This window comes from Salmo trutta, chromosome 28, assembly GCF_901001165.1.
Source record: "Salmo trutta chromosome 28, fSalTru1.1, whole genome shotgun sequence".
Lineage (NCBI taxonomy): Eukaryota > Metazoa > Chordata > Actinopteri > Salmoniformes > Salmonidae > Salmo > Salmo trutta.
Window position 1 is genome coordinate 44,939,239 of NC_042984.1, and position 26,699 is coordinate 44,965,937.

The 26,699-nt window shown below is 44.8% G+C and overlaps 1 protein-coding gene across 3 annotated transcripts in view; it reads left to right on the plus strand.

Annotated features, from left to right (window-relative positions):
* LOC115166327 (membrane-associated guanylate kinase, WW and PDZ domain-containing protein 1) overlaps positions 1-26,699 on the plus strand; it is a 193,975-nt gene that overhangs the window by 81,753 nt on the left and 85,523 nt on the right. The window contains exon 1 of one of the 3 annotated variants that reach the window (XM_029720236.1): positions 13,412-13,753. The exons of the other annotated variants lie outside the window; for them this stretch is intronic. The gene's annotated coding sequence lies outside the window, so the exon portion shown is untranslated. Of the gene's footprint in view, positions 1-13,411; positions 13,754-26,699 lie in introns of those variants that run through there. 3 annotated transcript variants of the gene reach the window in all.

Sequence of the window (26,699 nt, forward strand, 5' to 3'; positions counted from 1 at the left end):
AGGTGGGGTTGGAGGTTGGGGGTGGGGATGAGATGAAGGAAGGGGAGGTCAAGGCAAGCACACTGGGCCAGGCACTTCCAACCCAAAGGGACAGATGGCCAGTAGCCATGGAGCTTTTTTCCTCTTTCGTTTTTTAATTCACTCCGCCGGCTTTGTGTAAGGGCCCAATAGTACACAGACCTTCTTTTCAAGGAGCCAGAGACTGCTGCACTCCGTAGCTGAAAGAGAGGGAGGGCTGGGGGAGGTGTGTGTGAGTGTAAAAAGGGAAGAAGATAGAGATGGGGGGGGTTGCTGTGGAGGCAGAGGGTCAGTGCTATCCGGAATCCTTGGGACGTTCCTACCCTAAACTCCAACCCTTACCTTAACCCCCACCCTTAACCCTTACCTTTTTTTATTTCAACTTCAATGGGGTAGGGACGTTCCAAGGATACCTTTTAGCAGGTACCTTTTGAGTAGGGGTGGAGAAGAGAGGAGAGGAGGGGGAGAGGGGGGGTCACCAGCCCCAGAATGCATGGAGGTCAGTTCCAGATGCTGCGGGGACAAAGGGCTTTTCTGGGGGAACGGCAGGGGGAAGCGTGGCACTCACCATTGTGTATGTGTCGCTGCATTGAAGGATGCTGCCGGAGAGCCTCATGCTAATGATGGCCATTCAGCCCTGTAACGGATGGCTGGGCCCCAGCTTCTGTTAGCCTGCTTTTCATAGTCACTCGGTTAATATTTCCTTCATGTAGCCACAGACCAGCGCCTGTGCTAACAAACATGGCATTCGGTGTGAGAATTATAATGTTGAAGCAATAGCTTTAAGGAAACTGGGCAAATATGCATTTGTTCATAGTAATGGCGCGATGACAGGTGCTGAGTAGTGTGTGCTTTTGTGTGTGCATATTTGTGTGTGTGTGTGTGTGTGTGTGTGTGTGTGTGTGTGTGTGTGTGTGTGTGTGTGTATGCATATGCTCTGCCTATATTTATGCACACAACATGTTTGTCATGTGTGTGTAATATATCCTGTATGTGTAATGTATGTATTTTGAAGCGGTATTCAACCCTAAATATATGAACGAACACACACACACACAGAGACACACAGAGACACACAAACACACACTAAACACAATAACAATGATGTCATTGACAGGACAAATGGACTAAACAACCTCATTGTGGTTTTAGTGTCAGTGTGATTGGTAACCCCACAGTAAGAGTGGGTGGTAAAGGGCACTGGGGTTGGCAGCCATTGTTTTCGCTATGGTACACTTTATACCAATGTGCAGCTCCACCCAAACAACCACAAATATGTATCTCCTTGTCTTTGTATTATATGCTTCTGCTAATGTAGTGGTCATTTTTCCACAAGGTGATTTTGCACCTAGCGATTGGATGGTTTTAAGATATTCCATTGGTTTTGTTTTGAGTTACTACAGAGTCTACACCTAGGACCACAATGGTCTGTGTAAAGTCATACATCATCATAATAGTGAACCATTCATTCTGATACCAGATATTATTATAATTTATTTAAACGCAGTTTGGTGCTCTATTCAATCAAGCAAGCCCAATAACCAGGGGATAAAGAGAGGGAGAGGGAGAGGGAGAGAGAGTAGGCCATCCAGCCTCACCCTATTCGAAACTGAAGTCGAATGCCTACTGTTTGCTGATGATATGGTGCTTCTGTCCCCAACCAAGGAGGGCCTACAGCAGCACTAAGGCCCTGGCAGTAAATTTAAAAAGATAATGGTTTTCCAAGAAGGTTCAGTTGTCTGGACCACAAATACAAATTCCATCTAGACACTGTTTCCCTAGAGCACACAAAAAACTATACATACCTCTGCCTAAACATCAGCACCACAGGTAACTTCCACAAAGCTGTGAACGATCTGAGAGACAAGGCAAGAAGAGCCTTGTATGCCATCAGAAGGAACATAACATTAGACATTAGAATCTGGCTAAAAATACTTGAATCCGTTATAGAACTCATTGCCCTTTATAGTTGTGTGGTCTGGGGTCCACTCACCAACCAAGAATTCACAAAATGGAACAAACACCAAATTGAGACTCTGCATGGAGAATTCTGCAAAAAATGTCCTCTATGTACAATGTAAAACACCAAATAATGCATGCAGAGCAGAATTAGGCCGATACCCATTAATTATCAAAATCCAGAAGAGAGATGTTAAATTCTACAACCACCTAAAAAGAAACAATTCCCAAACCTTCCATAACAAAGCCATCACCTACAGAGAAATGAACCTGGAGAAGAGTCCCCTAAGCAAGCTGGTCCTGGGGCTCTGTTCACAAACACAAACAGACCCCACAGAGCCCCAGGACAGCAACACAATTAGACCCAACCAAATCACAAGAAAAAAAAAAGAAAATCACTTAACACATTGTTCAGTTTTCTTGAAAATTCTTTCCAAACTAGAATGCTATTTGGCCCTTAACAGAAAGTACACAGTTGCAGAATACCTGACCACTGTGACTGACCCAAATTTAAGGAAATCTTTGACTATGTACAGACTCAGTGAGCATAGCCTTGCTATTGAGAAAGGCCACCGAAGGCAGACCGGGCTCTCAAGAGAAGACAGGCTATGTGCACAATGCCCACAAAATGAGGTGGAAACTGAGCTGCACTTCCTAACCTCCATCCAAATGTATGACCATATTAGAGACACATATTTCCCTCAGATTACACAGACCCACAAAGAATTAGAAAACAAATCCAATTTTGATAAACTCCCATATCTGTTGGATGAAATACCACAGTGTGCCATCACAGCAGCAAGATTTGTGACCTGTTGCCACAAAAGGGCAAGCAGTGAAGAACAAACAACATTGTAAATACTACCTATATTTGTTTATTTATTTTCCATTTTGTACTTTATCTATTTGCACATCATTACAACACTGTAAATAGACGTATGGCATTTGAAATGTTTTTATTCTTTTGGAACTTTTGTGAGCAATGTTTACTGTTAATTTTTTATTGTTAATTTCAATTTTGTTTTATCTATTTCACTTGCTTTGGCAATGTAAACATACGTTTCCCATGCCAATAAAGCCCCTTAAATTGAAATTGAAATTGAGAGCGAGAGGGGGCGCGAGAGAGAGAGGGTGGGTGGGAGGGAGAGAGGGAGAGAGAGAGAGAGAGAGAGCTGAATAAACCATGTCCAATCTCTCCGAGCTATTAATAGAGCAGGAAAGCTTCATGACATTCTTCCAATGAATCTAGTGATATAGAATTGATTGTGGATGATGGACTTTAATTATGTTACTATCATGATTCTGAGGACAGGCAGAGTTCAACTATTCGTGACGAAGAAAGATTCACTGCTCCTGTCAGATTTCCTTGAGATATTTGAATCCCTTGTGTGAGATCTTGTAATAGTGTTTGTGTGACTACTGTACTGTATGTGGGTGTCTGTGTAAACAACCTTTGTTCTCATATTGTGTGAGTGCACGTGTGTTTGTCTGTGTGTGCGTACGTGTGTGTTGCTCTTCGTGAGTTAGGCCAGCTAACTCCAGGCAGAGCGTGTGACAGGCTACAGGAAGTGTTCCTGTGGCCATCTATAATTTCTCACCAAACAATCAGAGGATCACAAGGCGAGAAATGATTCATCCTAAAACACTAAAAATAGCAGCAGCTCCTTCCTTCCCACGGCTTTGGGATGTCTCACACTTTGTTGTATTCGTCTGGCTGATATCCTATTCTGATTCACTCAACTTCACTACTACAGAAACACATATTGCTGTGAATGTCATTTTTTATATCAAGCAGGTTAGATATAGAGTAGTAACATGTTGAGAAATGTCACCTTCCCATGAAAACATCTTCCATGAAAGTGCAATTCCACGATAACAGAATTAAGCTTTGACTCAGATTTTTCATTTGACAATGTATTCTAAACAAAAAACATTGATTTCAAAGTTTAACAAACCATGCAACTACAGTATATGCACAAAGAATACTTGGAACTATTTACACAGAAAATTTCACAAAAACACATTTCATGGAAGAATTGTGCAGATGCAATGTTTGATAACAAAATTATGGTTCAAATTAAGATTCAACGATGTCTGCAGAACGAATGGGGTGTCTAATGCGGAGTCAGGGAGCAGGTGCAGTTAGTAAGATAATAATAACGAACATGGAGCAATACTAATCAAGAGAAGCGTCTTACATAGAAACATAAAAAATACTACCTGATGACTGATAACAAAAGATATATAAAGTGTAAGTAAGGAAGTCTAGGTGTGACTGATGATGAGACACAGGTGTGCGTAAGGATGGTTGCCAGGTGTTCATGAAGATGGGTTGACATCGAGCGCGGGAGTGGACGCGCTGGAGTCTCACGTGGGCATCGTCCCATACCTCTTCTGAGCACCTAAACCACTCGTCCACCACAGAAGCTTCGGTCTGGCTCGGAGTCCACGGAGCCAGGTCTGGCTGATAACCCAGAACACACTGGAAGGGAGTTAGCCTGGTGGAGGAGTGTCGCAATGAATTCTGGGCATACTGTGAATAGGATGGCGCCGGAGAAGATGGCTGGCGTTTTACGGGCTCCTAACCAATTGTGCTATTTTGTGTTTTTTTCGCCTTGTCTTTTACTTATTTTGTACATAATGTTTCTGCCACCGTCTCTTCTGACTGAAAAGAGCTTCTGGATATCAGAACAGTGATTACTCACCTCGAACTGGACGAAGATTTTTTTCTTTAATGAGTCGCATGCGAAGGATTTACTCGAGATACCCGACCAGACCCAAATCCCCGTCATTTGCATGAAGAGAAGACGCCGATACAGGGGATGCAGGTCAGGGTGCCTTGTGAGAATTTGTCGGTGAGTGGGTAACCCGCCTCTACCATCTGTCCTATTGGCCAACGTACAATCATTGGAGAATAATCTGGATGAGGTCCATTGAAGACTATCCTACCAATGTGACATTAAAAACTGTAATATCTTATGTTTCACTGAGTCGTGGCTGAACGACGACATGGATAATATACAGTTGGCTGGTTTTTCCATGTATTTCCAAGCTGTAGACCACACTATTTGCCAAGAGAGTTTTCATCAATATTTTTCGTAGCTGTCTATTTACCACCACAAACAGATGCTGGCACTAAGACCACACACAACGAGTTGTATAAAACCATAAGCAAACAAGAAAGTGCTCATTCAGAGGCGTCGCTCCTTGTGTCCGGGGACTTTAATACAAGGAAACTTAAATCCATTTTACCTAAACTAAAGCAGGAAGTACCAGTACCTCCCTTCAGGAGAAAAGTGAGAGGAGAAGTGATCGAGCTAAAGTTCTTAATGAATTGGCTGTAGATGTTGGCAAATCCCAAAAACCGTTGTAACTGCTTTATGGTGGTTGGGACTGACCATGACCTAACAGCATCCACCTTCCTTTCATCCATCATGACTCCTTGCATGCCGATCTGGTAACCCAAAAAGGAGACTTCCTCTTGATGGAATTGGCACTTCTCCGCCTTAACGTGCAGGTGGTTTGCCAGGAGGAGTCCAGGACTACTCAGACGTGAGCAATGTGCTCCTCCAAGGTAGCCTAGTGGACCAGGATCTCATCAGTATACACGACCACCTGGCGTTCATCATGTCCTGGAACACCTCGTTGACGAATGCCTGGAACAATGACGGAGCATTGGCTAATCCAACAGGAATCACCAAGTACTCTTAGTGACCAGACATCGTGCTGAAGGCCGTCTTCCATTCATTCCCTTCCCGGATGTGGATCAAAGTGTAGGCACTTCACAGGTCCAACTTGGTGAAAAACCGGGCCCCGTGGAGTTGTTCAATCGCGGCCGGAACCAACGGGAGAGGGTAGCAGTGCTTCGTGATGATTAATTCAGATTTCTGTAATCGATGCACAGGTGCAATCCTCTGTCCTTCTTGACCATGAAGAAGAAGCCTGCCGACGCAGGGGAGGTGGACATGCAAATGAAACCCTGCTGGAGAGCCTCCTGGATGTACTCCTCCATAGCCTTGGTTTCGGCCACCAACGAAGGGTAGATGCGGCCACGCAGAGGCGCAGAGCCTGCAAGCAGGTCAATGGCACAGTCCCATGGGCAATGAGGAGGGAGACAGGTGGTGCAGGTGTTGGAAAAAACCTCCCAAAGATCTTGGTATACCTCCAGGATGTTGGGTTGAAGGGCAACCACAGGACTCTCAACCGATGTGGAACCACAGAGTAAGCAGGTCTTCCAGCATTCAAGTGCACAGTCTGTGATTTTCATCCTCTGCCATGAGATGGTGGTGTTATGACATTGAAGCCATGGGAGGCCATGGATGATGTTGTATACAGGTGCACTGATGATGAGGAAGGGAAGGCTTTCTTGATGTATGGATTCCACGGTGAGGGTGAGTGGTGCTGTGATGTGTGTGATTGTCCAGGATCCCAGTGGTTGACTATCCAGTGCTTGAACCGGACAAGGAGAGTAGAGCAGGTATGAGGGGATGTTAAGGGAGGAGGTGAGGGCCTGGTCAATAAAATTCCCTGCAGCACCGGTGTCCACTAGAGCTGTAGAAACAAAACATGAAGGACAGCCAGCCAGTGAAATCGTTACGAAGAAAGGTTTGGCGGAAAGGGATGATGATGTAATACTCACAACCTAACCCAGGAGACAGATGATCACGTGGTTTTTCCTCTGCTCCCATGGAACCCCAGTTAGAACTTAGCGGACACCGTTGAAGCTAGTGCCCCTCCTCAATAAGGACAGAGCCCCAGCTGTCTACGATGGCTTCGCTCAGACGACGCGGAGAGACGTGTGGCCCTCACCTCCATGGGTTCAGGCTTTGACAAAGGAGGGAGAAAGCCGATGGGGATACCGATGCTCCCAAAGAAGAATATCCAGACGGATGGCCATCGATGAGGGCGTCCAAGGATAGGTTGCCGTCTTGGCACGCCAACTCCGTCTGGACCTCTTCGCACAATCCTCTTCTGAATAGCCTCTGGAGCACCGGCTCATTCTGGAGCACCGGCTCATTCTGGAGCACCGGCTCATTCTGGAGCACCGGCTCATTCTGGAGCACCGGCTCATTCTGGAGCACCGGCTCATTCTGGAGCACCGGCTCATTCTGGAGCACCGGCTCATTCTGGAGCACCGGCTCTGCCACTGTCTAAAAGATTAGTGCATAGTCCGCCGTGGTCTGGCCATCCTGCCATAGTTGGAGTAGGTGCTCACCCCCCTCTCTGTCCTCTGGTGGATGGTCAAAGACCCCCCTGAGCCATGAACCCCACTCCAACGCCTGTCCAGTCAGCAGAAAAATAACCATGGCAAACTTGGACCTCTCGGTGGTGGGGACTCCCATCTGATGAGTGAAATAAATGGAGCACTGGAGTAGGAAACCACGACATTTCAATAGAGTCCTGTCATATTTGTCCGGTAGTGACAATCGGGCATCACTGAGTACTGGCTTCTGGGTCGACTTGTGGTAGAGAATCCTTCGCTATTTGGAGATCATGCCCCTTGAGTAATGTCGACTCGTTGAAGAACACGGAGGACCTCATCCATAGCCGTCCCCAAATGAGACAGCTGGTCATGGTGTTGATGAAGTAGGTGTCCTAGTTCTCCGACCATGTGGTGGATGTCTTGGTTAACTGCTGCTCCCATTTGTTGAGGAAGTATTCTGTAACATAGACGCAGGGAGTCAGGAAGCAGGTGCAGTTAGTGAGTTTTATAATAACGAACATGGAGCCATACAAAACAAGAGAAGTGTCTGACATAGAAAAATAAAAAATACAACCTATTGACTGATAACAAGAATGCTATACAAAGGGTAAGCAATAAAGGGAGTAATGAAGTACAGGTGTGCGTAAAGATGGTTTGCCAGGACCGGTGGTTTGTAGACCTGTGACGTTGCGCGCGGGAGTGGAAGTGACAGTGTCAGCTATAACATGACACCTTGAGTTTGAAATACATTATTTAGGTTATTGAACTACAGTAGGTGAAGTGGATTTATATCTGGTAACAGAGTTACGGTAGCAGAATTACATCATTTGTCCCTAATCTGTACTATGCAGAAATGCATAATTATGGTGAAGTATTGATTTATCTTGAATAGATAAACAAAAGTATTATTCTACACACTGGCTATAATTGTAATGAGCTCTTCCCCCAAATAAGACCACATTTGTTTGGTCCAGACAACACCAAATCTAAAATAATTATAGACATCTATGTTTCAGAAGTTTGGACATCACTGTACAGCACGGTAGAGTACAGTAGGGTAGAGTTCAGTACAGTAAAGTAGATATGTTCAGTACAATACAGTACATTATACTGTTCTCTACTCTAGTGTGCTGTACTGTACTGAATTCTACTCCACTCTACTCTACTCTACTTTTCTTTACTTTACTTCATTGTTCTGTCTAAACTTGTGAAACATAGACATCCTGAGTGGCGCAGCAGTCTAAGGCACTGCATTGCAGTGCTAGAGGCGTCACTACAGTCCCTGGTTCGATTCTAGGCAGTATCACAACCGGACATGATTGGGAGCCCCATAGGGTGGCGCACAATTGGCCCAGCATCATCCAGGTTAGTGGTAGGTCGTCATTGAGAATAAGAATTTGTTCTTAACTGATTTGCCAAGTTAAATAAATAAAAAATTTAATATGATTGGTTCAGATTTGGTCCAGCCAGGGCGGACTAACCAAATTTCAACTACTTATGGACTGCAGGTGCTTAGTGGCTTAGAATGCTTGTTACAGTAAATTGATAGAGGGTAGGTGTCAGGCGGAGTGAGAGGGCGGGATTATCCAGATGGTTTTCATAGTCTTGCTTTGATCCCCAGACGACAGAAAAAGGGAAAAAACTGCCAGTGGAAGGGAGAAAAGTAGCAGGTGACCCATCTGTGGTTTGTGATTACTATGATTTCCCATTATAGCCAATTCAATTGCAGTAATTTCCTTATTGATTTGGTGACAGAATGAGTTTTAATCACTTATTAATTCATAAACAAACTTGATATCATTAAAAACACTGTAATAAATTGGTAGGTCTACCTTTACTTGTTACTTCTGTGAACTTCTATTTTCCATGAGAGAGAGAAATTAGAAAATATCTTAAAAGATATAAGGGTTGATAGGTTCCGAAACAGCAGGGGTTCAAACTTTAGAACCCAGTTTCTACATTTGAATTAAAAAAATATTTTATCAAACAAAACTATAATACATTTTATCTCTGGGACCCTCAGGATGATTACTCAGAGCAAGATTACTGAATGTAAGTACATTATTTACCTTCAGGAATGAATGTATCAAACCAGTTTTGTTGTCATGCACTCTCCTCAAACAATACCATGGTATTTTTTCACTGTAATAGCTACACTAAATTGGACAGTGCCGTTAGATTAACAAGAATCGAAGCTTTCTGCACATATGGGACACTTTCTTGTTACTTTCAACGTCATGCTAATCACATTAGCGCACGTTAGCTCAACCGTCCTGGTGGAGGGACACCGAACCTGTAGAGACCCATTTTCCACCAGTTTGAACAAAAATCTAAGCCTTTGCTTATTCCACATTTTTAGGATGGAAAATGGTTGGAAAACATGTATAATGAAAAAAATAGAGACTCTTAGCTTTCTTTTGACACCCAATTATTATACTATTTGACATGCTCTTAATCAAATCAAAGTTTATTTGTCATGTGTACCGAATTCAACAGGTGTAGACCTTACAGTGAAATGCTTACAGGCTCTAACCAATAGTGCAAGAAAAGGTATTGCGAACAATAGGTAGGTTAAGAAATAAATACAACAGTAAAAAAGACAGTGAAAAACAGTAGCGAGTCTATATACAGTAGCGAGGCTATAACAGTAGCGAGGCTACGTACAGACACCAGTTAGTCAGGCTGATTGAGGAAGTATGTACATGTAGATATGGTTAATGTGACTATGCATATATGATGAGCAGAGAGTAGCAGTAGCGTAAAGAGGGGTTGGTGGGTGGTGGGTGACGGGTCACAATGCAGATAGCCCGGTTAGCCAATGTACTGGAGCACTGGTTGGTCGGGCCAATTGAAGTAGTATGTACATATGTACATGAATGTATAGTTAAAGTGACTGTGCATATATGATAAACAGAGAGTAGCAGCAGTGTAAAAGAGGGGTTGGGGGGGCACACAATGCAAATAGTCCGGGTAGCCATTTGATTACCTGTTCAGCAGTCTTATGCCTTGGGGGTAAAAACTGTTGAGAAGCCTTTTTGTCCTAGACTTGGAACTTCGGTACCGCTTGCCATGCGGTAGTAGAGAGAACAGTCTATGACTGGGGTGGCTGGGGTCTTTGACAATTTTTAGGGCCATTTTTAGGGCCTTCCTCTGACACCGCCTGGTGTAGAGGTCCTGGATGGCAGGTAGCTTAGCCCCAGTGATGTACTGTGCTGTACGCATTACCCTCTGTAGTGCCTTGCGGTCGGAGGCCGAGAAATTGCCGTACCAGGCAGTAATGCAACCAGTCAGGATGCTCTCGATGTTGCAGCTGTAGAACCTTTTGAGGATCTCAGGACCCATGCCAAATCTTTTTAGTTTCCTGGGGGGGAATAGGCTTTGTGTTTGGACCATTCTAGTTTGTTGGTGATGTGGACACCAAGGAACTTGAAGCTCTCAACCTGCTCCACTACAGCCCCGTCGATGAGAATGGGGGCGTACTCGGTCCTCCTTTTCCTGTAGTCCACAATATCTCCTTAGTCTTGGTTACGTTGAGGGATAGGTTGTTATTCTGGCACCACCCGGCCAGGTCTCTGACCTCCTCCTTATAGGCTGTCTCGTCGTTGTCGGTGATCAGGCCTACCGCTGTTGTGACGTCTGCAAACTTAATGATGGTGTTGGAGTCGTGCCTGGCGATGCAGTCGTTTGTGAACAGGGAGTACAGGAGGGGACAGAGCACGAACCCTTGGGGGGCTCCAGTGTTGAGGATCAGCGTGGCAGATGTGTTGCTACCTACCCTCACCACTGGGGGCAGCCCGTCAGGAAGTCCACGATCCAGTTGCAGAGGGAGCTGTTTAGTCCCAGGATCCTTAGCTTAGGGATGAGCTTTGAGTGTACTATGGTGTTGAACGCTGAGCTGTAGTCAATGAATAGCATTCTCACATGTGTTCCTTTTGTCCAGGTGGGAAAAGGCATTGTGGAGTGCAATAGAGATTGCATCATCTGTGGATCTATTTGGGCAGTATGCAAATTGGAGTGGGTCTAGGGTTTCTGGGATAATGGTGTTGATGTGAGCCATTACCAGCCTTTCAAAGCACTTCATGGCTACAGATGTGAGTGCTACGGGTCTGTAGTCATTTAAGCAGGTTGCCTTTGTGTTCTTGGATACAGGGACTATGGTGGTCTGCTTGAAACATGTATAACAGACTCAATCAGGGACATGTTCAAAATGTCAGTGAAAACACCTGCCAGTTGGTCAGCACATGCCCGGAGCACACGTCCTGGTAATCCGTCTGGCCCCGCAGCCTTGTGTATGTTGAACTGTTTAAAGGTCTTACTCACGTCGGCTACGGAGAGCGTGATCACACAGTCGTTGGGAACATCTGGTGCTCTCATGCATGCCTCAGTGTTGCTTGCCTCGAAGCGAGCATAGAAGTGATTTAGCTCGTCAGGTAGGCTCGTGTCACTGGGCAGCTCGAGGCTGTGCTTCCCTTTGTAGTCTGTAATAGTTTGCAAGCCCTGCCACATAAGACAAGCGTCGGAGCCGGTGTAGTATGATTCAATCTTAGCCCTGTATTGACACTTTGCCTGTTTGATGGGTCGTCGCAGGGCATAGCAGGATTTCTTGTAAGCTTCCGGGTTAGAGTCCCGCACCTTGAAAGTGTCAGCTCTACTCTTTAACTCAGTGCGAATGTTACCTGTAATCCATGGCTTCTGGTTGGGGTATGTACGTACAGTCACTGTGGGGACAACGTCCTCGATGCACTTATTGATAAAGCCAGTGACTGATGTGGTGTACAATCTTCGGCAAAATCATTCGCAAGAAGATTCCTGCAAAAATATTATTTGAAGATGCCATCGGAAGAATCCCGGAACATGTTCCAGTCTGTGATAGTTAAACAGTCCCGTAATTTAGCATCTGCTTCATCTGACCACTTTTTTATAGACCGAGTCACTGGTGCTTCCTGCTTTAATTTTAGCTTGTAAGCAGGAATCAGGAGGATAGAGTTGTGGTCAGATTTACCAAATGGAGGGAGAGGGAGAGCTTTGTGCGCGTCTCTGTGTGTGGAGTACAGGTGATCAAGATTTTTTTTCCCCTCTGGTTGCACATTTATCATGTTGGTAGAACTGATTTAAGTTTCACTGCATTAAAGTCTCCGGCCACTAGGAGCACCGCCTCTGGGTGAGTGCTTTCCTGTTTGCTTGTTTCCTTATACAGCTGACTGAGTGTGGTCTTAGTGCCAGCATCTGTCTGTGGTGGTAAATAAATAGCTACGAAAAGTATAGCTGAAAACTCTCTAGGCAAGTAGTGTGGCCTGCAATTTATCGCAATATACTCTACGTCAAGTGAGCAAAATCTTCTGAATGTGTGAATTTGAAGGTAACTGTAAACAAAGTTAACTGTAGTCCTGTCTCCATGAGTGCAGCTCACACGGTTGGTGGGCAGTTTGGATAAACCCTGTGCAACAGGCTATATCCATGTAGGTATGGGCCTGCCTTATCTAGCTTTACTCTGCATCTGGTCTGCATCTCTCAATACTAATCCTGTCATTGTCCTCTCTGTAGCCCTGCCTCTTGGCCAAGCTTCTCAGTCCAGAGCCATAGCTATAGCACCCTCTTCACATTCATCTATACTCATCATCTAGCAGCATTTACCCATGACCCCATCTTCATTACAAATCATACTCTTATGCAGTACCCCCCAACCCTTACCTTGGGTGTAGACCCAACCCCATACCTCAGTCATTACAATGTCCCTTACCGCCTGCCATAGCTCAGTACTTGCTGTGTTGATTTACACTCTTTTACAAAACCTACATGAGGCTGATGAGAATGCCTAGTTTTTTCAGGAGGGAGCATGTGTGTGTGTGTGTGTGTAAAAGAGAGGGAGAAAGGGTGGAGGGCTTTGGGGAAGAGGGAGATATTTAGAGATAAAGAGAGAGCTTCAAAAACAGCAAAACCACAGCCTATTGCTAGGTGTGCACTGAAATTAAAGGGTAACTCCCAAAAATCTAAATTTCGAGAAAAAAAATCCCAGTCCTCAAAGTAGACCCCTGATGTGGTTTAATTATTTTGAAAAAAGAGAGGGAAATGGAAACCTGGAAAAAGAAAAAGGAATTTGGGAAAAAACTCAATGGAATCAGGCCAAAAATGTAATGGATTTTATAGGGCCCTGGAGATAGAGACAGAAACAGAGAAAGAGAGAAATAGAGGGAGAGAGAGGATATCAGAGTTGCTGTGGGCGGGGGCATGCATGCAGGGGGCTGTGGGGCTGCAGCCATTAGCCTCAGACAGGAGCTGGAGTGTGAATAGCTCACATTGGTTTAGGCTCTAAGCTGGGCTGGACCTTTAATTTGCTTTGCTCTGCTTGTAGAGCTTTGAAGGAAAGAAAGCAGCTGCCTATAGCTTCCTGTGTGTGCCTGCATGAGCTAGCGGGGGAGTAGGGTAGCACTATGTTTACAGAAGAATGACTATATGATCCATGGATGATTTTGGGTGGAGGAAGACCCATAGATTTCAGCCTGTTTGGATGTATGCTGCTAGGAATATTTCTGTGGAATAAAAGAGAGGGAGAGGAGCAGGAGCGCCACTGAGGTAAATCTGTGACATTTACCTTTCCTCCTGTGTGTAGTGTTGCCCTAGCTTCTGAGATTAGCTGGTGGGGGAGGGGGATGTTAGATGGATAGAGCAAGAGAGAGGGGGAGAATATTTCTGTGCGTTAAATTGAAACACTGATTGAATGCAGATCTGTGGTGATATTGAACTGTGATGTGTTGTGCTGTATGTGTGTGTGATGGCTGAGCAGATTGCGTGTGCGTTTGTGAGATAACGAAGCAACTTGTCTGAGTATGTGTGTTTGTCTGCGTGCTGAGACGGTGTTTGAAGAGCGGAGTGGCTGATTTTAAACGCTGATCTGTTCACACACTCGCCTATTGCTGGAGGACGTTATCCCGTATGGCTGCACAGCGTCTCTCTCTCTCTCTCGCTATATATATACACATCTCTGCCTGTGCCTGTCTACTAACCCCTAGCCCAATAATGGACTAAATGAGACTAACGTTACTCTTTATAGTCCAAGGACCTTACATGTTCTGTTTAAAGTCGAAGTGGCGCTGGCAGCCAAAACAGCCAAACACTCCATCTAAACATGAATCGATTCTCAATTGCGATACGGTTCTATAAACTTGAATCCCTATACTTTCATATAACATCATGATAATTTCACAAATGCAAAATTCACATTTACTGTACAATGTTTTAACACAGTTGCAGCTGACAGTATTTTTCACTGACAACACATTTGTGGTGTCCTTCCGTTTATACACAGGTGTTCAAAAGATGCAGATAGAATGGACAACTTGTGCTAATCACCTGTCTTTCATCTGTTTCCGTAAATAAGCACTGTAACATGGATATATGGCAATGTGGGAACCATAACCCTATAAAGGTGTGTAGTAATTTAACCTTTTGGTTTTTAAAAATAATTTCTCGCTGAAATGAAAGATACGTTCCTTATGTGTCACGTCCTGACCAGCAGATGGAGCTAGTGTTTTAGTTTTGGGGTCAGGACGTGGCAGGTTTGTGTTTGTATATGTTGGTTGGATGATTGGGACTTCCAATTGAAGGCAGGTGTGTATAGTTGCCTTTGATTGGAAGTCCTATATAGGTGTGTGTGTTTGTCTTTGGGGTTGGGGGGAATTGTTGTGTGCACTGCATTTGTTTGAGCCTGCCACGCTGTTGTGAGTATTGTTTGTTGTTTTGTTTTTTCTCAAGTGGATACCTTACATGTTTTTATCAGTAATAAACATGAGTGTCCACAATCCCGCTGCGCCTTGGTCCTTCTATCTACCATACGACATCTTCAACGACAAGTATGACATATTTTGGTGACAGAATTCCCCACCAACACAGGACCAAGCAGCGGAAGAAGGCTGGCAAGGACTGGGAGACCGAGAGGCACCCCCAAGATTTTTTTAGGGGGGGGCACAAGGGCTGTGTGACGGAGCTGCCCGCCAGTCAACAGTCGTCAGAGCTGCCCGCCAGTCAACAGTCGTCAGAGCTGCCCGCCAGTCAACAGTCACCAGAGCTGCCCGCCAGTCAACAGTCACCAGAGCTGCCCGCCAGTCAACAGTCGTCAGAGCTGCCCGCCAGTCAACAGTCGTCAGAGCTGCCCGCCAGTCAACAGTCGTCAGAGCTGCCCGCCAGTCAACAGTCGTCAGAGCTGCCCGCCAGTCAACAGTCGTCAGAGCTGCCCGCCAGTCAACAGTCGTCAGAGCTGCCCGCCAGTCAACAGTCGTCAGAGCTGCCCGCCAGTCAACAGTCGCCAGAGAGGTCAGACTGCGCTGAACTGCCGGAGTGGCCAGACTGCGCTGAACTGCCGGAGTGGCCAGACTGCGCTGAACTGCCGGAGTGGCCAGACTGCGCTGAACTGCCGGAGTGGCCAGACTGCCCTGAACTGCCGGAGTGGCCAGACTGCCCTGAACTGCCGGAGTGGCCAGACTGCCCTGAACTGCCGGAGTGGCCAGACTGCCCAGACTGTCCCGAGCTGCCAGGCGTCCCCAGTCCAGTCCGGCCCGTCCCTGCTCCCCGCACCAGGTTAGTGGTGCGTGTCCACAGTCCTGTCCGGCCCATCCCTGCTCCCCGCACCAGGTTAGTGGTGCGTGTCCCCAGTCCTGTCCGGCCCATTCCTGCTCCCCGCACCAGGTTAGTGGTGCGTGTCCCCAGTCCAGTCCGGCCCGTCCCTGCTCCCCGCACCAGGTTAGTGGTGCGTGTCCACAGTCCTGTCCGGCCCATCCCTGCTCCCCGCACCAAGCCAGTGGTGTGTGTCCCCAGTCCAGTCCGGCCCGTCCCTGCTCCCCGCACCAAGCCAGTGGTGCGTGTCCACAGTCCTGTCCGGCCCATCCCGGCTCCCCGCACCAAGCCGGTGGTGCGTGTCCCCAGTCCAGTCCGGCCCGTCCCTGCTCCCCGCACCAGGTTGGTGGTGCGTGTCCCCAGGCCAGTCCGGCCCGTCCCTGCTCCCCGCACCAGGTTGGTGGTGCGTGTCCCCGGTCCTGTCCGGCCCGTCCCTGTTCCCCGCACCAGGCCCACAGCGCGTGTCCACAGTCCGGCACGGCCTGTGTCCGGTCCACCGGTGACCAGTCCTGTTCCGGTCGGCGGCTCCGCTCCGGAGCCTGAGCATGCCGCTCCACCGTGGTCCAGTCCGGGCCAGAGGGGTAGGGCTAGGGTGGAGGCAGGGGGAGAAACACGCCCGGGGCCAGAGCCTCCACCGAGGGTGAGGCGCCCACCCGGGTCCCCCCCCTAATAGACTTTAGGTTGGTGCGCCGGGAGTACGCACCGTTGCAGGGGGGGTACTGTCACGCCCTGACCAGGGGAACTCTGCTATTTTGGTCAGGGTGTGGTATTTCTATGGTTTATTTTCTATGTTTTGTTATAGCCTTTCTTTGTGGTTTATTTCTATGTTGGGCTCGGGGGTGATTTCCAATCAGACAGCTGTCGCTAGTTATGTCTGATTGGGAATCACATTTAAGTTCCTTTCCCCCCACGATGTTTGTGGGTTGTTGTCTCTTTTTGTTTGAGCAGTAGCGATACGTTTATTCTCTCTTTTGACCGTGTTATTTCAGTCTGAAATAAATAACATGTGTTCACTCCCAGCTGCGCCTTGGTCCACTTCTTCCTTCCTGCACGACGATCGTTATAGAGTCACTTTGGATCGACTGCTTAGATCGCTCGAGCCAAAGGGTCTGAATGAATCTTGGGCGATGATCATGCTCTTGCTTGAATAACTTGAAATTGCACAGCATTACGTGAATGCCAATCAGGGCTCAGCCTCTACCTTGAAATTCTTTCGTCTAGAACTGGCAATATAGTGAGGAAATTGTTAGAGAGGCACTTTGGATCGACTGCTTAGATCGCTCGAGCCAAAGGGTCTGAATGAATCTTGAGTGATGATCATGCTCTTCCTTGAATAACCTGTGTAGTTGCTACTACCAGTGTTGTAGTAATCGGTCTCTGAGTGTCTCAGTCTTGTGTTGGATACATTTGTACTTGTTCTTGACTCGGTCTCGGACAGTGAGGACAAGTCATTTATTCCTTAGACCAGCCGAGACAAGCGGAGTAAAAAAAATAATAATTACCAGCTTTCATTCAGTCAGCGCAGAAAACCGCTTCCCCAGGCCAAATATATTCACTTATTTCTTGAAACGTTAATACAGTATCTTAACAGTCTTTATATCTATTATAGATAGATATTTTTGCGCAGTGGCGAACCTATAGGCCTTCAGTTTGTGAAAGGTTCTTGATTCTGAAAGGACAGCAACCGTAATACCACTCATATCGGAGAGTGCACTTTTTGTATAACACAAAGGGCCAATGGTGTAGTGGAGTCTATACGCAGTTATACGCCAGATACCCACTTTATTTTTCAGTGCGTATGCTCACTTTTTAATCCCTACGGATGCTTATCAAAGTAGAGTAGTGGAGGTAAACGTTTTATCAATTATGTAGTACAATAGAGAAATCATGCACAAAGTATATTCACTTGCGTGCCACACAGCCTAGTTTCAGCGGAATAGAATCTGCAGGCAGAAAAAGTGTGTAGCTCTCAACTGGTTTTGTCATGGAGTAGCTCACAGATGAATGACATCGGTAGCCGGTAGGGTAAATGCTAACTAAGCCAACAATGGGTATGCAAACCAGGCATTTAAAATGTTTAGTTCTAAGTGTTGATTAGTAGGCTATTTGTGACGTGCAATTGTCATCATGCGCTGTTTGCATCAGGAGTGTAGACAAGGATGGGTCTGGGTGGACAGAGGCCCACTCACTGGTGAGCCAGGCCCTAACAGGCCCACCCAATCAGATTGATGTGGTTTAAGCATTGTTGTAGACTTAGAACATCACATTATTGTATTTTTTCTATATATAAAAAAGTGGTTTTGAGAGTGAAAACCTGAAAAATATATACTAAAACTCATTAAAAAAAGATTGGAAAACAGGATTCTTCACACAGGGTGTCATTCTTTTGCGTATATCCACTTCTCCAGGCAACACTGCACGACTGCATAGGGCCAATGAAAAGACAGCAGTCACACACAGCATGATGTTAAAGGATAAGCAGTCCATTCACTCAGAGATAATGAGCCAGTAGGTCCCAATCATAAGAATAGAAAAACACAACCATTAAGCGTTTCCCAATCGAAATGTACAACTATTACTTCCCATTGCAGAAAAACATTTCACGTTTAGCACAAAAAAGTAACCACTGACCTAAAAAGTGGAACTGACAGCGGTTTAACTATTTTGCAGATATGAAAACAACAAACAGTCAAACATATCTAATTCCCAGTTCATGGTACAAAGCCAACTTTACAAGATGTTTTAAAAATAGGTTCAATTTGACTCAACGTTCCATGATGTACACTAAGGCATTGTTTGCAGAATAGATGGATGCAGTTCATTGCAGGATTAATATAATTCACCAAGACATGTCTTGGTAGTCCAAAAAATATTGCTATCAGGTTGTAAATCACAGCTGGCCTGGGACATTGTTTGTTGCCTCCATTCGGGATGCACCGTTTCAGTTTCAATGACTCAATATTCTGGACAAAAACGGACTAATGTAACTAAGGCTGGGGCTCCTGAGTGGCGCAGCGGTCTAAGGCCGGTGTCAGTAAAACTAAACAAAAATAGTAATGGTTAGTCAAGAACGCTCTAGATAACATGTAAACAGCCTAACCAGCTCTGCTATGGTGAATAAAATGGTCAGAGTGAGATGTTCTCTCATTTGTATCTGGAAGTAGCTAGCTAGCCAACATTAGCCAGTTAGCTTGGGTGCTTGGTTGAGACAAGCATGCATTGGCAGGGAAACTACAGAAGGACGAGGAGGCTACAATTCCCCATTGTTTCTCAGTGCAATTTTGACGGCCAACTAACTGAAAAAGTTTGAGAGGGTTTATCTAATATTGCTTTGTTAGATTTTAGCTCATCTTGCTCTGGCTAGCATTAGTTGTTGTTGTTGATGTGCAAAACTGAGGGAGAGAGAGCCTACCTTTTCATGGTTGTTTGATCAACAGGACTGTAAAGTACCCCAGAGGACTCCCGAGGTGTTTACATATTTGCAGAAATCTATTCAGGGGTATTTTGTGGCTTTTGGTGAATGTGTTTTAATGATCTAAAGTCGCATTGTTGTAACTGCCTATAAACACATAGTTCAGTTCAAAGTTAAAGGTGGCAGGCCCGTGTGGCAAATGGCTTGTTTGTATAAAGGCCTACTCTAGCTCTGATTGGCTATAGAGCACCGGTCTGTGTATACTGGTCGTGGACAAGATATTTTTATTCGGTTTTATTTACTGCAGTATCAATTAATTGTCCAAACGCACAGACACTTTCCCACTCTATATTGCTATAGAATTTTCACAAATGCGTTAGTATACGTAATTCCCAAACATTAAAAGAATTTATGAAAATGTAAGAATTACCATATGTAAGTAGTCGCTTGTCAGAATTTTTTTTTTAAAGTGTCATTCTTCCTGGAGGTGTATATGAACAGATATTAATACAATTTCATGTTGCTAAAATGCTGTCAGTTCCACTTTAAATGCAACAATGTTTCACACACAAGTTATTTTCAAATAGTTGGCTAACAGCAGCAAGTGCGCTGCTCACCAGATGATGATAATTTGAAACGTAGCTTCTTGTTGAAAGTTATTATTGAAGAGAGAGAAGCTAACAAATTAGCAACAACATCCTCTTTGATAACACCTGCTACAGCCTCTACAAACTAGCTGACAACAAAAGCTACCTTCCTCTTCAGTGTTAACCCATTCCTTTCCAACAAAAACTGAAAAAATGTAATCAGAAAATAATTATATAATTATCATTATTATTATTATCATAATTTTATAACTCATAAACCCTTCCCTGAAGGGAAGAAGGCCCATTGTCGTAGAAGGCCCATTGTTCCCCACTGTAATAATAATAATAATAATAATAGAGTGGCTCTATTTTCCATCAGCATGCATTGTTTCACTATTCTGAATGTCTAATGAATCCATATGTCCTTCTGAAATACGAACCCAGAAGTACTGGACATTTAGAACTCTTATTATGGTGGTGATTTGTTCTGAAATACGAACCCAGAAGTACTGGACATTTAGAACTCTTATTATGGTGGTGATTTGCTCTGAAATATGAACCCAGAAATATTGGACATTTCAATATAACTTGGTCTTTCCCCCTCCGGTCTTGGTCTCGATTTGGACTCCATTTGCTACGGTCTTGTTCTTTAATCAGTCTCGCTTTAGGTGGTCTTGAACACAACACTGGCTACTACTGACAGTATTGATGTGGGACACTCCCCTGCGAGGGTATATAGTTGCCACCCACATTTTATCCTACTCAAGGCTGTGATGAAGGCGATTAATGCCGAAACGTAAGCCGATTGTTTACTTGTCTCATCAATAAATCTATCAGATTTATGCAGTAACAGAGTGCTCCTTTTTCTTTATTCTCCCAGATAGTCACCAGGTGAAGTATCCTGGGGCTAGAAATGTTTTTGTGATTTCAAGCACCTTATTTCAATTACCCCTTTTCTGTTTTAGCTGGGCTGAAGCGCATTTGGGTATACCTTCTTGGCATGTAACCTCTGTTGCTCTTCAGAAGTAAAATGAGGAGGTGGAAAGGGAAATAAAAACTTGTAGGACATAGCCATGACTTTGAAGGCGAAGGCCGCATCTGGAATCAACTTCACCTTAGAGTTGCCCGGGTCGAACTGAGTACAGGAAAGCTGTGCGGATAACGCATGGAGGTCTTCCACACATTTAGCTGAAGCAAAGCCATGAGCATTGGTGTTTTGTAGGAGAAGATTTTCAGATCCATTGACTCCAGAGGCTCAAACTGGGCCACACACAGTGCCTCCAAAACCAGCGCCAAGTCCCATTTGGGCGCGATAGGTTTAGAGACATGTCTGAGACAACTTACACCATTCAGGAACCGCACCACCAGGGGGTGAGCCTCCATTGAGGTTCTGTCAATTCTCACATGACACACTGAGACAGTGACCATGTACACTTATAAAGTGGAAAATACTTGAAAAGCTCCTGTAGGAACATAAGGATGATCCTCACAGAGCACTGAAAAGGAAGATGTCCCGGGGCAGGCGTTCCTGAGTACCCGGAGTGATTTCGACTGGTTCCCCCACAGCAAAATGGTATGAAAAGTGGTGTGAGTAAGGGGAGAGGAAAAGTTCTCTGTATGGCCCACCAGAGTACTCGCTCCTACCGGTGAGCCTGGTCTTTTAGTGGAGACGAAGTGACCAGTAGTCCCGCAATACAGGGAATAGCCATTCAGCTGGAGACAGCCTAGTTCTGCCTAGTTGCATCAGCTCGGGAAGAGGTGAATCAGCCGACTTCGGAGACTCTCGGGGGAACTTGGGTAGCCTCGGGTTCTCTCGGCAACGGAGCTGTCAGGGACTTCCGAGATGCCTCGGAGGTGAGGTGGAATCATTGGGAGGACGAGTGAAATCAAATCTCCTCTCCTTCCTTCATTTCCGTAGTCGCCCATCGATCCGAATGGTCAAGGCGATGAGCGAGTCAAGATCCGTCTGTAGTTCCCAGGCTGCAAGCTCGTCCTTTACTTCCTCTGATACTCCGTGCAGGAACATGTCGAACAGCGCTTCCAGGTTCCAGGCACTCTCAGCTGCCAAGGTACGGAAATCCACCACATAGTCTGCCACACTGCGTGAGTCTGCCCAAGCTGGAGTAACTTCCAGGCAGCCTCTCTCCCGGACAATGGAGGATCAAAACGTTCTTTACCTCCGCCACAAACTCCTCCAGACTGAACCATATGTCCGACTGTTGTTCCCATACTGCCGCCACCAAAGATGCCCTCTGGTGGTCAAACTAGCACTAACTAGCATTAATGGCAACAATGGCTGACACTTAAATAACATGCCATAGAATTCTGCGGCAGCCTGCAAGGTGTGCTGCAGTATGACGCAACTTTTAAAGGTAGAACGACTCTAGGTGTATGTATGTATGTATGTATGTATGTATGTATGTATGTATGTATGTATGTATGTATGGAGCCTAATGTATTTACACTTTTATTCACATGTTTTCAAGTACTGGTGACAAATAGTGTATTCCGATTATTGCATAGATTGTAATGGACACCTATGATGTGGGTAAAATACTTTTTTGAAGGTTGTACTGATTATAATGAGCTAATGCTAAGCTATTTGCCAGCTATGTGTATGTGTGGCGCCATGTTTGTTGACATTATACTAATCATTCTGGGTGTCACGTAAACATCTGTCAGACCAAATATGTTATAATGAGGTTAATTATAAATAGTAATTGCTTTTAGCTAATTCATATTGCAGTTTCTGTCAGCTGAGAGTTATAAAAATATGACCGCTTGTGTTATGTCAATCTTTCCTCAGTTAGCGCTAGGACAAATGTAGCCTAGATTTTCCGGTTTGGATGATTGTGTTATGGTGTAGCTACTTCTGTGAATGTCTGAACATTGTATACAAAAATAAACTGGTCACATTCTGGACATAACTTTGTAAGGACTGTGTTTGTGCAAAATGTTTCTGTGAAAAAACTGTGTGGCCAACTCAAATGCTGATTGTTGCGTCAATGGAAAGTGAACGTTCTACGAAAGCGTTCTATTCACACCAGTTTGAGTGTATGCTGCAGGGACCACTGTAGAATGATCCCACCCATTTGTTGGTACGTGTGAAAACATCAAAAATATGCTTGGGTCACTCATGTTAAACAGGTTTTAGTGTCCCAATTGTATGTCCCTATAGAAGATATTTAAATAATGGTAGCTAATAAACATCAATTGTATATTCCAGGGTCAGCTATTTGTTTCATGTTCTTTTTCTTTATAAAGATGCACTCCAGAATGTTTTTTTACTTTTCCTGTTGAAAAACAATACCTTATGTATAAATACAGTAATATACACTCACCCCCCAATTGTGCCATGTCATGTGGATACCTGGACCACCTATTGAGATGCCTTTTGTTAAGTAAATCAGGTGTTAAATGAGGTGAAAAGGAGTCTGGAGTGCGACTTTAACCTTGTCTACTGCACTAGCATCTATTCTGTCTTTGCTGCAGTGATGCTCAGTAATTTACATAGAAAACATCCACTGTTTTGTGCTGCTAATGTTATCCTCAGGTCAATTGTACTAAGCTGAGAAATGTATCTGGTACAAGACACATACAATCTCCCCCCACGCATACACACTCCAAACCAGCAGGGGTTAAGAGTGGCAGATGGTTGGCTGGGTGTGTGTGCGCGTGTGCGCGTATGTGTATGTGTGTGTGTCAGACAATGAGTGGAAGCTCCCCAGACTATAAACAGGAGGACGTCGATTCAAAGTATCAGATGTCACCAGACCAGAGAGTAAATATTTCACCTGTCTTTGTCTCTTGGTGTGTGAGTGTCTGCATACATTCTAGATGTTGCAGCTGCTATACGTTCTGAGGAAAATATAATGTGTCTGTGAGTGCTTGATTATGGAGAACCAATGCTGCTGCTGTTGTAGTGTACAATCAAAGAAAATCAGGGGTTAATTTCTGATTTTAAAAACAAGCTATTAAATCTGGATAATCATGTAACTATGATGAGCAATATCCAGTTCTTAATCATTTAAAAAATGTAAATACACAGTACATAGACCCTTCAAAAAACACTAGAAGGTCAGAGGAATATCCACTGTATGGAAGGTTGTGCCAAGTTAGCATTTCCTCAGCTCCTGGTAACCAGCTCCACAGGTCACAGCATGCTTATGGGAGGGACATCACTGTGTGAAAGGGACTTGAGGTGCTTCTACATACTTTGGGGAAACTTGCTTCCATACTCTCAGAATACATCCATTTGATTGGTTTGCAAGGTAAGTGCCACACAAAGCAGGTGTCTTCATTGCCTCTTCTGTTGAAGGCAGAGTTCTTGAGGTGTTTTGAGGATCAGATCAAATCAAATCCAACTTTATTTGTCACATGCGCCGAATACAACAGGTCTAGCTAGACCTTACCGTGAAATGCTTACTTACTTAACCAACAATGCAGTTCAAGAAAGAGTTAAGAAATATTTACCCAATAAACTAGAGTAAAAAATTATAAAAAGTAACAATAAAATAACAATAACGAGGGGTATACAGGGGCTACGGGTACTGGTACCACGCCAATGTGCGGGAATACAAGTTTGTCGAGGTCATTTGTACATGTAGGTAGGGGTAAAGTGACTACGTAGAGATAATAAACAGCTAGTAGCAGCAGTGTAAAAATAAATGGGGGAGGGGTCAATGTAAATAGTCCAGGTGGCCATTTTGATTAATTGTTCAGCAGTCTTATGGCTTGGTTGGTAGAAGCTGTTAACGAGCCTTTTGGTCCTAGACTTAGCGCTCCGGTACCGCTTGCTGTGCGGTAGCAGAGAGAACAGTCTATGACTTGGGTGACTGGAGTCTTTGACATTTTTTCGGGCTTTCCTCTGACACCGCAAAGTATATAGGTCCTGGATGGCAGGAAGCTTGGCCCCAGTGATGTACTGGGCTGTACTCACTACCCTCTGTAGTGCCTTACAGTCAGATGCAGAGCAGTTGCCAGACCAGGTGGTGATGCAACCGGTCAGGATGCTCTCGATGGTGTAGCTGTAGAACTTTTTTGAGGATCTGGGGACCCATGCCAAATCTTTTCAGTCTCCTGAGGGGGAAAAGGTTGTCGTGCCCTCTTCATGACTGTCTTGGTATGTTTGGACCATCATAGTTCATTGGTGATGTGGACACCAAGGAACTTGATACTCTCGACCCGCTCCACTACAGCCCCGTCGATGTTAATGGGGGCCTGTTCGGCCTGCCTTTTCCTGTAGTCCATGATCAGCTCACATTGAGGGAGAGGTTGTTGTCCTGGCACCACACTGCCAGGTCTCTGACCTCCTCCCTATAGGCTGTCTCGTCGTTGTCAGTAATCAGGCCTACCACTGTTGTGTCGTCAGCAAACTTAATGATGATGTTGGAGACGTGTTTGACCATGAAGTCGTGGGTGAACAGGGAGTACAGGAGGAGACTAATCACACACCACTGAGGGGCCCCAGTGTTGAGGATCAGCGTGGCAGACGTGTTGTTGTCCGAAAACAACCGTTTGAAGGGTTGTAAGGGTTCTCGTATTGTCTCACCAGCCCACACAGATGCTCCTCCAAACTGGACATAGACATACAGTAATTGCGCTACACTCCGTCGGCCCTGTTTGCGTATTGTCTGTAGACCCCTTTAGGTGTTTTCAAACCTTATAACAGTCATCTCCTTACTGTAATGAGAGGTTGAATTATTAGTGAGTTTTAGCACTCTGAAGGTCCCTTTCTTGTGCATGTAGGCTACACTACAGTACATGTAATGTTGCCTCAGTCACATCATGCTCTCACGAGGTGGCTTGGACCACTTTTAGAGAAGGCAAACAGTCACTGGATCACACCAGTTAAATATTTTGTCGGCATGCACAGACAACCGCTTTCTCTCTCAGTACTGTATCAACTACCAGTGGCTACCTAGTGGCATCCTGCAAGTTGCTTCCTTACACTGCCAAAATAATGGCGCTTAGACCAACATGTTTTTTGTTTTTTTATTGACAACAAAATAAGATTTACTCTGGTATGGGTGTATTATACCTAGTTGTATTTTCAATGGCAAGTAATTCTGTTAGGCAGAAAGGTGAACTGGAAAATCCGAGTGCACTACAATTGCTTGGAATAATAATGCATAATTTATGCATGTCGTTACATTTAAATCGGTAAGTCTTTCCTGAACCCTGTTGTCGCTAACTAGTAGTAATAACATGGGAGACGTGGAGAGCCATATTGGTTGGTTGCTCATTGCCATCTCACACAACTGACATTGTAATTCACCGTGACCCATATACACATACAGAATAGGGCTCAAAGTTGTACCTGGTCAGATCAGATTGCCAGTGTATACCTAGCTGTTATTACTGATGAATCTATAGGTACTGTATATACAGTATTTTGATTAAGCTGGAGCAGTTTGGGAATAATTCCCCTCTCTGCATCTTGCTAAATATGGCTGTGACAAGATCACACAATGCAGTTCTCACTGTCATATTCACTCTGATATTCACTTTAAAACTCAAGACTCATCACAAAGACTTCCTGAAATAGACTGTCTTTTTTGAATTGTTGAATAGTACCGGTACTGAAATGCTATTTTGGAATATAGCCTATCAAAAAAAGGAGATTTCACGATTTGCCCTCCACTACACAGCCAAAGTGGGGCCCTGTGGATTGTCAATGATTCAGTAGCCAGATGGCTTAAAAATCCGCTTTTTGTCACACCTGACAAAATGGAGGCTGAATGTTGTTCCCAAGAGCTCACGTGTTTACTACATTCTATTATGGGATGTTGGAATTCAACACTCCCACAAAGAATCCCAAATATTATGCCTCAAATGATGATTTCAAATAATGGGATTGGAGTTATTGTGTTTCATAGTGTTTCATTCTTGTAATTATATAGTATGATTT